Genomic DNA, 10,931 nt, shown 5'->3' with positions numbered 1-10,931 from the left:
CCTCCGGGAAGGCCTTCAGAGAGTTAGAAGGAATGTCATGTTCCAAGGAATGAAGAGGCAGCCTTGATGTGTGCTGTTTGTCAGGATTGGCCTTGGGAAAAATGAAATAGGACATGTTTTTGCCTCTTTTTCTTAAACTCTTTCTCTTGTCTTTTACTGAGGTGGTCTAAGCCCTGCCCTATTAGAGGACCCCTTATTTTCAATTTTGGTATTTAGGGACAGGTCTCTATATCCTCCTGCCAGGACACTGATCAAGTGGTAAGAACACTGTGTCAGGAGGCAGGAAACCCAGGCTCTCATTCTTTCCCACCAACGAGCTGTGTGGTTTAAGCAAAGCAACTCAGTGGCCTCATCTATGAAATGGGCATAATAACATGTTTCCTCTTAAGGCAGAGAACTATACCAGATGATCTCTTAAGACACATGCTACCATTTCCTACTAACATGAGTTCAGGGTGGCAATTAGCAAACCTGGAAGAGGAGGCAGCTGGAGGAAATCTCTTTACTTCTTTTATCTCCAAGAATGAGACACTCTTTGAGTGACTTCCTGCAGGCGGTGCCTTACCTTTGCCAGTTCTGTGGGTAGGAATTTGAAGCTGGAGTTGGGAGAACCATGCCAAAGCAGAGAAAGAAGAGGTTTCTGGGCAGGCGGAAGGCTTTGAAACATCAGTCATGCTGGGCACAGTGGCTCACGCCTATAATCCCAGCACCTTGGGAGGCTGAGGTGGGTGGATCATTTGAGGTCAGGTTCGAGACCAGCCTGGCCAACATGGTGAAATCCTGTCTTTACTAAAAATACCAAAAAAACGTTAGACGGGTGGTAGTAACCCATGCCTGTAATCCCAGCTACTCTGGAGGCTGAGGCAGGAGAATCACTGGAGCCTGGGAAGCAGAAGTTGCAGTGAGCTGAAATCGCACCCCTGCACTCCAGTCTGGGTGACAGAACAAGACTCTGTCTCAAAAAAAGAAACATCAATCATATCACACCACAATTGTGGCTTCCTTTTTTCTTGAGGGTGGCTGTAAGTTTCAGTTTGATTGAAGTCAGAGGACATTTTATTTGAAAGGCCAAATGACCTTTTGTCCACACTAAGTAAGATTTGTTACATCCCCTCGTTTGGCTATCTCTTGTTTGGCTATCTCTTCCGTGGGTAAGATGTGCGCAGCAGGCCGGCTTTCTAGCTACTCGTCCAATTAGGCTGGTTCTCTGGGTGGGAACCAGCCTAATTGGCTCCATTTAAGGGAGATCAAAGCCATTTTAACTGTCTTGGGTTTACTCTCTTCTCTCTCTCTTTTTGTTTGGAGACAGTGTCACATTCTGTCATACAGGCTGGGTGCAGAGGTACCATCATAGGTCACTGCACCTTCCAATTCCTGGGCTCAGTGGATCCTCCTGCCTCAGCCTAGGTTTATTCTTCTGATTGGAGAGACCCTGTGGGTCAGTTAGTGCTCAGTCCAAAAGTCCTTTAAAAAAATATGTATGTTTTTGAGATAGGGTCTCACTCTGTCGCCCAGACTGGAATTTAGTGGTGCCATCACGGCTCACTGCAGCCTCAGCCTCCCAAGCTCAGGTGATGGTCTTACCTCAGTTAAGTAGCCAGGACCACAGGTGTGCACCACCCAGCGCAGCTAAACTTTTGATAATTTTTGTAGAGACGGGGTCTCCCTATGTCGCCCAGGCTCTTTCAACATTTTAACAGGAACCCTGGGCTCCTTTGTTCTTTTCATAGGGAGGTCTGTCTCTTCTGGGTGAAGTTTTGCGTGTCGCTGGCACTCAGCTTCCTGTTTTTCAGCCATGAGGCACCTCCCTGAAGTCTTGATAGGACCAAGATCCTAACAACCACACCTTCTTTGTCCCTGTTTGAATCACTTTCTGTTGGGTTTCTCTTAGAAGCTGATAGAGAATGTAGACTTCATAACAGAATCTCACTCTCTCACTGGGAAGGCTGAGGGGCTGGTCTTTTTGTGCCTGGTCCTGTGCTCAGTGAGGACTTGGGGATGTGCTTCCCATTTGAGGTACAGGTTGGTTTAGGCATGGGCAGTGAGAACTTTCAGCACAGGCTCCCTGCTGGTCACTCTTTGCTGTAGTCTCCTCCTCCATCTACGGGGTCAGGGGTCTTATCTCCTGACATTAGAGTCATTTGCAGGAGGTTGGAGTGAAACTGGGCCAGGTGCCAAGTCTTCTCTACCTGAACTTTTCCTGTCTTCCTGGCATGTTAGGAATGTCTGATCTTACTTCTTTTGGTGAATGCTCCCACAAGGGATGGACAGCGGCTTGTGGAACATTCTCTGAATGCTTTTTGTTCTTGGAAAACCAAAGACTGAAGAGCATTGGGTTTGTTTATGTTATCTGTTATAAATCCTTGGCTCACATTTCATGTGTGGACTTTCTCAGGTTTATTCCACATGGGGATAGCGCAGCAAGCATTTGAGGACGCCCTTTCCTGGCCTAAGCCCCATCACCTATGGAAGTCAGCCATGCAGGAGGGTGTGCCTGACAGGGGAAAGCACCGTGGGCAGGACCCCATGAACCTCTTTCTTACCAGGAAAGTGTCATTCGCCCCACTTTGTGATCTGAACCTGTATTATGAAACATGGAGCTTAAAGGCAACACCCTTAAAAACAGCAAAGTATGTTACAAAAAAAAAACTAACGAAAACAATATTGAGGCAGCAGCTGCTTCAACCCCAAAGGTGGAAAGTTTCCCAGTATGCATTTTTAACACACATCACCATGTGGCAAGAAGCAGGAGGATGGAAGAGAGTGGGGAGGAGGAGAAAGAAAAGGAGGGGACCTTTGTTTTGTTATTTCCTTGTGGTGTTTGTGTGCTTGCACTTAAAAACGGCTTCCTGATGGAATCCCAAAGAGATTTATATTTGGGCTCTGGTTGCCTTGACAACAATTTAGAAATTTCTACCACTTCCCCAGTAGCTGAGTGAGTAGTTAGAAGAGCCGAGGGCTTTCTTGATTCTGGTAAGGAGCTTGTTGAAGCATCTCCTCGTGATCTTTGTTGGAATCTGTGTGGTGGTTCATCAAAGAGCAGCCAAATACCTTTGATTTGGTGAGACATCTAGGTAATGGGGACTTTACCTGTGTCCAAGGCCTCCACACAGAAGGCCTCTTGTCTTCTCAAGGACACTAGGACTCAAGAGTAGAACAGATTTATACTCGCATTAAGGCAGATCATCAGAGCTGTGCAACCTTCCATGGGTTGCTTTGAGCGCGATATGAGAGAGTATTCAATAAATCGACAGGAATTTGTTAGTGTTATTGTGGAAGGAAGGAATGCACTGGATAGTGGGTTGGGATAGTAATGATCACATTTGCTCTCCAAGTCTGAGATTCTAGTAACTTACTATTTTTCTTACCCCAGGGACTGGCATTTCTTGGGGAGGGGGGATGGTGTGGAGGGTGGAGTGGCATTTATTTCTTGGCACACCTGATTCGTTTATTAAACTGAACCATTTGTGGAAAGTATGTTCAACATTGGTGACTCTGGGTAGCTGCTGTGTTACATGAGAATAAATATAAATGATATAGTGGGATGTCTTCCCAGCAGTGCCTGGCATATGGCAACGCTGTGTCTTATGCACCCAGCCAGGCTCATGGGATCCATCAGGGTCCCTTTGTTCCTTTTTTGTTCAGGGTCAACATTGCTGCTTTCATCCTCCCTGGGCTTTCAGAGCTCAGTGCGTCCCTGGTGTGTATATCAGAATCATGTGAGGAGCATTTTCAAGCTTCTCATGGTCTCTTCCCCCATCCCTTGTGTCTTAATTTGAACTGCTGTCATAAAAATACTATAGGCTGGAGGGCTTAAACAATAGACATTTAATTCTCAGACTTCTGGAGGTTGGGAAGTATAAGACCAAGGTGCCGGCAGATCTAGTGTCTGGTGAGGGCTCACTTTCTGGTCTGCAGACAGCTGCCTTCTTTTGGTCTTTGAGTCTCTTTCTCCTCTTATAAGGACACCAACTCCATTCATGGGGGCTCTACCCTCACAACCCAAGCATCTCTCAGATGCCCATCTCCTAATAGTCTCACATTGGGGGTTTAGGCTTCAAAATGTGAATTTTGGTGGGGAGACACGAACATTAATTCCATAGTAGCTTGTCAATAGCTTTGAGGCATGTGGCCCTTACTTTTGCCCTGGTCCAAAGTCTGGTAGACTACACTTATTTGGTGTTTGCATGCTTGTGCAGATTTTACACTTTCATTTGTCTTAGTTTTTATCATGTATGATATGTGTTTGAAAATGGAATAGGTATTTGTTCATTCAGCCATTCACCATTTGTGGAGTGTTTCTTTCATGCTGGAAGCTATGGTGCAGGTAGACGAGACAGCAGTGACTGCTGCCTTCCCGAGGACAGGAACACACCAGCAGTGAGCTCTGTCGCATTGACTGGATTCTGATTATGGTACTTACCGTGGCCCACCATGCAGAACAGAAGTAGTGTGGTCTGCTGATGAGAAATACTGACTGTCATCTCACTTATTAGACATGATGGCGTGGGAGGGACAGAAAGTTCTTGCTCCAGCTCTGTCTTGGGTACCTGCAACGGCTCAGTGCTGTGCTAACTCTGCTAGAGACAGAAAGTAGGTCAGGCAGGGATCTGGTCCCTGCCTGGGATGGAGAGGCTTCTGCTTGGTTCCTGTGCCACATGCACAGGAGCACGGCCCATGCTGATGGTTGTGATGCAGGAGGTGTTGCGTGTACAGTGGGAGATGGTGGGAGTCGAATACAGTGGGGGCTACGAAGTGGGGAGCTAGGGAGATTTCTTGGAGTGGGAAGGATTTGAACAGTTCCTAAATGGGTGAGTAGGGCTTTGACAGGGAAGGAAAGGTGGGTGTGTACCCTCCAGGCCCTGGTAGGGGTTCAGGATCATACTGTATTTTCTGGCACAGTCCCTCCTCTCCCAGCCTGTCCACTCTTCCGTTGACACTCCGTACTCTCTGTCTCTCTAGCACTGGGTCTTTTATTTTTAATTCCCTTTGCCCCATTTTTTTTTTTTGCTAAAAATTTAAAACTTACACAATAGTTGAAAGGACTGTGAATGTGCCCTAGATTCAGCAGGGATAACATTTTATCACTTGTCCTTTGTCTCTGTTTTTTTTTTTTTTGAGATGGAGTCTCACTTTGTCATCCAGGCTGGGGTGCAGTGGCGTGATCTTGGCTCACTGCAACCTCCACCTCTTGGGTTCAAGTGATTCTCTTGCCTTGGCCTCCCGAGTAGCTGGGATTATAAGCATGCACCACCATGCCTGGCTAACTTTTGTCGTGTTTTAGTTGAGATGGGGTTTCACTATGTTGGCTAGGCTGGTCTCTAACTCCTGGCCTCAAGCGATCTGCCTGCCTCGACCTCCCAAAGTGCTGGGACTACAGGCATGAACCACCACTCTCGACCTGTCTCTCTGTTTATAAATAATACTTAACGTTTTTTTTGAACCGTTTAAAAGTAAGTTGCAGACATGGTGGCACTTTACCCCTAAATACTTCAGTGTGTGTCTTTTAGGAAAAAGGGCATTCTCCTATGTAACCACAATCCTATGCTCCCATCCCCAAAATTGAACACAGGTGCAGTAATAGTATCAAACATATGGTCCGTGGTCAAATGTTTCCAGTTGTCCCCAAATGTCCTTTCCAGCTGTTTAAAGGGTCCAGTTAGAGATCCTCTATTACATTTGAGTGTCCCCTCTCTTTAGTCACTATGCTTCTAAAACAGTTCCCCTTCTTTTTTCCCCATGACTCTGGCGTTTTTGAAGAATCCAGGCCAGTTGTCTTGTAGGAGGTCTCAAGATCTGGACATGTCTGACTGTTTCCTCATTGCTTCTTTCAGGTTCAGTGTTTTGGTGAGAATACAGCATAGGCGATCTTGAGTGGTCTTATTTTTTAACGTGATCATGTGTAATATTAAAACACTCTTTCCCACTTATCTCTGTGGCATTTATTAAAAAATGTTTCTGGCCGGGCATAGTGGCTTACGCCTGTAATCCCAGCACTTTGGGAGGCCGAGGCAGACAGATCACGAGGTCTGGAGATCGAGACCATCCTGGCCAACATGGTGAAACCCCATCTCTGCTAAAATAAAAAAAAAATTAGCTGGGCGTGGTGGCACGTGCCTGTAGTCCCAGTGACTCAGGAGGCTGAGGCAGGAGAATTGCTTGAACCCGGGAGGCGGAGGTTGCAGTGGGCCGAGGTCGTGCCACTGCACCCCAGCCTGCCACCTGGTGATGGAGTGAGACTCTGTCTCAAAAAAAAAAAAAAAAAATTAGCTGGGCATGGTGGCATGCACCTGTAGTCCCAGATACTCCTGAGTCTGAGGCACTTGAATCCAGGAGGCGGAGGTTGCAGTGAACCGAGATCGTGCCACTGCACTCCAGCCTGGGTGACAGAGTGAGACTCCATTAAAAAAAAAAAGAAATATATATATATATATGGATACAAACATATTTTTTACATATATTATTTCTAAATAAAAATGAAAAATGTGTATACATTTTTTAGAAGTAAATATATATTTCTATATATAGAAATATATAAATATGTATGTTTAGAAATATTATATATTTTATTTTAATATACCTGACCACATTAAAAATAAACACTCAAGAAATGTAGAAATAAATATGTATAAATACATATAGAAATAAATATGTATATATAAGTATATATATTTCTTAGCTTCTGCAAGTGTCAGGCAGTGGTGTGTCTGACACAGGACTTTGACCTTGTGGAGCTTACATTTGAGCAGGAAGGTGAGGAAATTAAATCATATGGTCTGTTAGGAGGTGGTATGTGCTTTATGGGAAAAGAAGGCAAGACATTTGAGTGGGAGTGGGCTGGTGGAGGTGGCAATTGAGTGTGCTCAGTGCCTTCAGAACCCAGGGTGGAGGTGTCTGCTTCTTGTTTTTTTTTTTCTTGAGACAGAGTCTTGCTCTGTTGCCAGGCATTAGGCTGGAGTGCAATGGCCGATCTGGGCTCACTGCAACCTCCACCTCCTGGGTTCAAGTAATTCTCCTGCCTTAGCCTCTCGAGTAGCTGGGACTACAGGTGTGCACCACCACGCCCAGCTAATTTTTTTTTTTGTATTTTAGTAGAGACAAGGTTTCACTATGTTGGCCAGGGTGGTCTCGATCTATTGACCTCGTGATATGCCTGCCTCAGCCTCCCAAAGTACTGAGATTACAGGCGTGAGCCACTGCGCCTGGCTTGCTTCTTGTTTACTCAGGGCTTGACGCTGGTCCTACAGCTTCCTCCCATGGTAAGCTGCTGAGCTGTGGAGAGGAGCGTATGTCCTGAGGAGTCAGAGTGGTCTTTCTTGTTGTCTAACTTTGTCAGCAGAAATGAGGAAAAGAAAAGTGGAATTTTTATTTGAGACGGAGTCTTGCTCTGTTGCCCAGGCTGGAATGCAGTGATGTGATCATAACTCATTATAGTCTCAAACTCTTGGGCTCAAGTGATTCTCCTGCCTCAGCCTCCTGAGTAGCTGGGACTACAGGCATGCCACCACACTGGGCTAATCTTCTTTTTTAGTTGTTGTCGTCGAGATGGGGTCTTGCTGTGTTGCCCAGGCTAGTCTTGAATTCATGGGCTCAAGCAGTCCTCCCACTGCAGTCTTATATTACAGGTATAAGCCACTTTGCCCAGCCAAAAAGTGGGCTTTTTATTTGAGACAGGGTCTCACTCTGTCACCCAGGCTGGAGTACAGTGGTGCAATCACAGCTCACTGCAGCCTTAACCTCCCAATCTCAAGTGATCTTCCTGTTTACGAAAAGTGGGATTTAACATCAGGTCATCAAATGAGTTTTTTCACTGTGGGATCTTTTGATTGGTCTTTTTGGAATATATATCCTTGCTTTAGATGCCTCAGACCGCTTGAATTCTCTAGAAGTCATGAATGTGACTTCTGTTTGCTCCACATTTAACCCAGAAGATATCTTAGGCTGCTTTCAGTTCCCCCGGATGTGCATAGAAGACTTGAGTTATCAGAAAATTGAAGGGGCTTCAGGGCAGCAAACAGAGCACGGGGAATTAATTTCCCTTCTATTTTTTTTTCTTTGGACAGGATGCCACAGAGAGCTAGATCTCTTTCTATCAATGTATTTTTTTTTTTTTTTAAGGAGAAATACCTGCATTCTCCAGGACTACTCTCTGCCCTCATGGAATCACTTTCCTAACTAGGGTCTGTAAATATGTGTAACCCTGGCAGGGAAGGACAGAAGGGGAAAGTGGGAGAGAAGATTGAAAGAGGAGAAGAGAAGGGGAGAGGGAGACATGTGTGCACGTGTGTGCACACGAACACACACACACACACACACACACACACACACTACATGGAGTATCACATGAAACTTGCCCTCTGCTGGCAAGGAGGAAAAGCTAAGTGTTTTTTTTTTAAATTGGTAAATTAAGAAAGTTTTATTTACTTTTTATTTATTTTATTTATTTTTTTGAGACAGGGTCTTGCCCAGGCTGGAGTGCAGTGGTGCAATCACAGCTCACTGCAGCCTCGATCTCTTGGTTCTAGCAATCCTCCTACCTCAGTCTCCTGAGTAGCTGGGACTATAGGTGCCCATCACACCTGGATAATTGTTTTGGTATTTTTTGTAGGGATGAGACTTGTCATGTTGTCCAGGCTGGTCTTGAACTCCTGGGCTCAAGTAATCCACCTGCCTCAGCCTCCCAAAGTGCTGGGATTAGAAAGTTTTTGAAAAAGTACATCTCATGACATCAATATTACCTAGTTAATTTATACTTAATTTTAGCAGCTAAAATATTTTATGGACCTTTTTTTTTGAGTTGGAGTTTTGCTCTTGTTGCCCAGGCTGGAGTGCAATGGTGTGATCTTGGCTCACTGCAACCTCTGCCTCCCAGTTTCAAGCAGTTCTCCTGCCTCAGCCTCCCAAGTAGCTGGGATTACAGGCACATGCCACCATGCCCAGCTAATTTTGTATTTTTAATAGAGATGGGGTTTCACCATGTTGGTCAGGCTGGTCTTGAACGCTTGACCTCAGGTGATCCACCTGCCTTGGCTTCCCAAAGTGCTGGAATTATAGGCATGAGCCAGTGCACTGGCTTTATTTTCTGAACTTTCACAATAAACTTTTAAAGACCTAATTTTTTTTTTACCAAGTACATTAGTCCTTTTGGGCTAACGTTATAGCAAAGTACCATAGGCTGGGGGCTGATAAACAACAGAAATGTATTTCCTGTAGTTCTGGAGGCTAGAAGGCCTCCATCAGGGTGTCTGCACAGACGGGTCCTGGTGAGGGTTCTCTAATGGTTTGCAGATTGCGTCTTTCCACTGGGTAAGGGAGCTCTCTGGGGCCTCTTCCATAAGGGCACTTATCCCATTAATGAGAGCTCCAGTCTTGTGACCTAATCATTTTCCAAAGGCTCTACCTCCTAATATTATCACTTTGGAGGTTAGGATTTCAACATATGAATTTTGGGGATCACAAATATTCAGACCTTAATATAAAGTGATGCATGCTAATTAAAATATGAAGGCCAGGCACGGTTGGTCACGCCTGTAATCCCAGCACTTTGGGAGGCCGAAGAGGGTGGGTCACTTGAGGTCAGGAGTTTGAGACCAGCCTGGCCAACATGGTGAAACCCTGTATCTGCTAAAAATACAAAAAATAGCCAAGCACGGTGGCATGTGCCTGTAATCAACCAGCTACTCTGGAGGCTGAGGCATGAGAATCGCTTGAACCCAGGAGGTGGAGATTGCAGTGAGCTGAGATTGTACTGCTGTACTCCAACCTAGGTGACAGAGTGAGACTCTGTCTCAAAAAAATAAATATGTGTATATATATATATAAAATATATATGTATATTTTATTATATTTATGTGTACATATACATATATTTTTTATTTTATATATATGTATATATATACACATATATATAAAATACAATTTGATCTAATTGTGAAGGAATGGAAATGATCAAGTAGTGAACTGATACATGCTGATTGTAGTTTTAGACTGCAGAGGTGAGAAATACAGGATTGATGGCTTTAATCCCATTTCTTATTAATGACGCATCATTGTACTAGCTGGCAACATCCTGTTTGTTCTTCTCTTTAGTTTGTTTGTGATCCCACAGCCAAAGAGAAGTCATCCTGCCTGCCCTCCTTTTCTGTAACACTCATCTCATTTATCTTTTTTTTCTGTCTTTTGTTTCACGTTAGGAGGATGGCTTTATATTTTAGGACCAATGTCAACCTCACCATCCTGCCAGTATTTCTTCTGTTTTGTCGCTGCTTTTTTCTGCCCCTGCAGGATCATTTTCTTCCATCATTTTAATTTGTTTTCTTATTCTCTCCACTTCTCGTGATGAGTCATCGGGCCGACCTCTTTGAAAGAGGCATCCAGGGCTTTGCTCTTACAGGAAAATGTTTCTAAACCTGCTTTTAACTTCCTCCCACCCTTTCATTGGGAATGTGCCAAACTCCTTCCCGCTGTGCCACAGCAGGCACTCAGCAAGCCGCAGGACACAGCAGGGTGCTGCCAAGGTTGCCATCAAGCCTGGCTAGGCTCACCTTGTTTATGTTTTTTCAGATGGAGTCTCGCTCTGTTGCCCAGGATGGAGTGCAATGGCGTGATCTCGGCTCACCACAACCTCTGCCTCCTGGGTTCAAGCAATTCTCCTGCCTCAGCCTTCCAAGCAGCTGGAATTACAGGCATGCACCACCATGCCTGACTAATTCTTGTATTTTTAGTAGAGATGGGGTTTCGCCATGTTGGCCAGGCTGGTCTCAAACTCCTGACTTCAAGTGATCTGCCCGCCTCCCGAAGTGTTGGGATTACAGACGTTAGCCACCATGCCTGGCTTGAAATCTTTAGTTATCAGAGTTGTAGTACATGGGTGCTATGTGGTAGGCTCTGTCCTTGAGGTTTATAGTCTAGCAATGTACTTGGTCTGCTAG

The 10,931-nt window shown here is 45.0% G+C and overlaps 1 protein-coding gene across 1 annotated transcript in view; it reads left to right on the top strand.

Annotated features, from left to right (window-relative positions):
• Positions 1 to 10,931, top strand: part of RAB31 (RAB31, member RAS oncogene family) — a 166,296-nt gene that overhangs the window by 1,560 nt on the left and 153,805 nt on the right. The gene's annotated exons all lie outside the window — the stretch shown is intronic.

Source organism: Callithrix jacchus, chromosome 13 (assembly GCF_049354715.1).
Source record: "Callithrix jacchus isolate 240 chromosome 13, calJac240_pri, whole genome shotgun sequence".
NCBI classification, from domain to species: domain Eukaryota; kingdom Metazoa; phylum Chordata; class Mammalia; order Primates; family Cebidae; genus Callithrix; species Callithrix jacchus.
The sequence above is the reverse complement of the archived record's forward strand: the minus strand, read 5'-3'. Positions and strand labels throughout refer to the sequence as shown.